Raw genomic sequence first — 3088 nt, 5'->3', positions numbered from 1 at the left:
GGAAAGGTGTTTTAGATAGATTTGATGCATGCATGCAAGTTAAGGCCAGTCCATTAAAAAGTTTAATGTGACTACTTGGACTTGTTTTTAATTTCAAAGACAAAAGTTATTTTTGAACAAACTTAATAAATGACTTAGATTATAGTTAGTAGCCGGATATTTTAGGTTAATAAACCCCTAGGTAGAACATTCAGTGGGTGGGACTTGGGGCATTTGATGCTTCCTTTACACCTCTTGCGGTTCTCCCTCATAATCCACCCCGTGAGATCTATTCTCGGCCTCGTGACACCCTGGGAGTGTCCCCCTATAGGATGGTGTTTGGGTAGATCAATATCAAGGTGGATGAGAGAATGTTCATAGTAAGTGGGAGCGGGAAGTGCGACAACATATCCCACGGTCTCTCTCGTTAGATTGAATAAAGTTTCTGCGCATCGCCTCATGGCACCCTAGATTGAATAAAGAAACTATTGAATAAAGTTTCTTTATTTGATATCCTGTAAGAGGATAAGGTTACTTAGTCTCTTGTCCTAATCTGCTTTTCCCCTACGGTGGGCACATTAGGGCGGGACTCTAGGTCCGAAAACGAGGGGTTACATTTACACGGGATTGTTAAGGGTTAACAGTTCTGGACCGAACAAATGGTGGCTATTAGGTTCAGTTCCAAGAGTTGGTTCTGCCTAATGGTTGAGAATGTCTCATCCCAGTGAAGGGACATCTGATCACCCACCGGTGATGTTTGTCCTAACTCACTAGGGCATCATTGCAAAATAGAAGTCTTATCACGTAGGGTACTTGGAATCTGTTTTGCTAAAACTAATTGGTTAAAAAATATGGTTTTTACAAAGTCTTATAAAAGGTTATTCGTTTTTTCAGCAACGGTTTTTAATGGCTACAGCCATTATCAGTTTACTTAGCACCGAAAAACTGAATGGCCAAAACTATTCAAGTTGGAAACATATGCTCACGACGATACTCATCATCGAGGATCTGAAGTTTGTCCTTGCGGAGGAATGCCCTCCTATTCCACCTCCAGACTCTACTCGAAATGTTCGGGCAGCATACGAACGTTGGACACGGGAAACTGAGAAGGCCCGAACCTATTTCTTGGCCAGTCTTATTGAAGTGTTGGCCAAGAAACACGAGTCCATGGTCTCAGCACATGAGATTATGAAGTCCCTGCGGGAATGTTCGGACAACCATCTGGACAGCTCAAGCATGAGGCTCTGAAACACATCTTTAGCTCCTAAATGGAGGAAGGCACCTCTGTTCGTGAACACGTGTTGAATATGATGGTCCACTTTAATATGGCGGAGATGAATAAGTCTAAAATCGATGAGGGCAGTCAGGTTAGCATTATCCTGTATTCATTGCTGAAGAGCTTCCTCCACTTTGTTAGTAATACAATTCATAACAAAGTGGACTACACCCTTACCACTCCCCTCAACGAGTTGCCGAAGAGCACCCTTAATACAATTCCTCCACTTTGTTAGCATTATCCTGTATTCATTGCCGAGTAGCATTTATCATCGCATAGACAAGAATAGAGGCTTAGACATAAGTTCTATCGACACTATCATATACATCACATGCGTCCTAGAAATAGGAACTATCGCATTTGCATTGAGAGATGACATGTTGTTGTGTGTGTGTAGCATGATCGCATAACTTGAACAAAATCTTAGGAAGTGTTAGCTAAATCCCTTCTCAACCTGTTTCCCGCATACTCATTGTCACTTTCGCTGTCATCAACTCTTTACTCACTTCCACTGCATAGGATTTATACTTAAAACAATATACCAACCAACTTAATTTTTTTTGTCACCGCAAAGGAATAAAATATGCGACTATCGCATATTGTCTCAGTAATCCCTGTGTTCGATCTTAGACTTACCAGGAAACCTAGTAGGATTTATACTTAGATTTTACTAGGAAAACTTGCATGTGCAACGCATAATTCACCACCGCAATTTCTTACCATTATTTCATCAATTTCACAACGCATCAAGTTTTTGGCGCCATTGCCAGGGACTACGACAGTACATATTGCGCTAACAGTAACTTTTTGATTTTTTTTGCAGCTTTCAACCTCTGTACACTACCTCTCCTTTTGTAAGGGAAGAAGCGGGCATCGTATGAGTGAAGGACAAGTTCCTGAGCACAACTACGACCCAGAGATTGAGAGAACTTTCCAAAGAAGAAGAAGAAACAACTACCGACAACAGCAAGAGAGAAATCCCAACATGGCAGAGCAACAGGAAGAAAGAGCACCAAATGCAAATAATATCATGGCAAGGCCCATTCTCCTGGCGAACGACTACAATAGACCCATCCGGGACTATGCATCACCTAACCTTGATTTCTCCCCAGGAATCATGAGACCAGCCCTGGATGGATCGAGGTTCGAGATAAAGCCAGTTATGCTGCAGATGATTCAAACTGCCGGACAGTTTGGTGTAAGGTGTGGTGAGGATCCGCACGCCCATCTCCGGAGTCTTATTGAAATCTGCAATACTTTTGTGTTCCGAAACATCTCAGCTAAGGAGGTTCGACTAACGTTGTTCCCATTTTTGCTATGTGACCAAGCAAGGAAATGGGCCTATTCTCTGGAACCAGGGGAGATCACCTCTTGGGAACAAGTAGTTGAGAAGTTCATGAAGAAGAACTTCCCCCCGACAGAGAACGCAAGAAGAAGGAATTTGATTACAAATTTTGAACAAGATATTGACAAATCGCTCAGTGATGCCTGGGCGAGGTTTAAGAGACTGGTACGAGATTGTCCGCATAATGGCTTACCTGATTGTCTCCAAATGGAAATCTTTTATCACAATTTGAACCCTACATCGCAGATGGCTGCCAATGCGGCAGCAGTTGGAGGTCTTCTTGACAAAATGTATGACGAGGCTAGAAATATCCTTGATCGCATTTTAAAGAATCGAAGAGAAAGCAATCAATGACTTAGAATTTGAGAAGGTGACGCATGTTATGGGGCTATCGCATCCCTACAAAATCAAAGGAATGCGATGATGAATTTGATATAAGGCATCGCTATCAATAGCTCGGGAATGCATAGAGGGCAAGTCAACGCAAT

General features: G+C 42.3%; 1 non-coding gene across 1 annotated transcript; it reads right to left on the bottom strand.

The window, feature by feature from the left end:
- Positions 1-2684: 2684 nt before the first annotated feature.
- Positions 2685-2791, bottom strand: LOC120070400. Its single transcript, XR_005479894.1, has one exon. It is a non-coding gene; the product is annotated as a small nucleolar RNA R71 (small nucleolar RNA).
- Positions 2792-3088: the final 297 nt, after the last annotated feature.

The sequence above is a fragment of the Benincasa hispida genome, chromosome 1, assembly GCF_009727055.1.
Source record: "Benincasa hispida cultivar B227 chromosome 1, ASM972705v1, whole genome shotgun sequence".
Lineage (NCBI taxonomy): Eukaryota > Viridiplantae > Streptophyta > Magnoliopsida > Cucurbitales > Cucurbitaceae > Benincasa > Benincasa hispida.
Note: the sequence above shows the minus strand (reverse complement) of the source record. Positions and strands in the feature narration are given on the sequence as shown.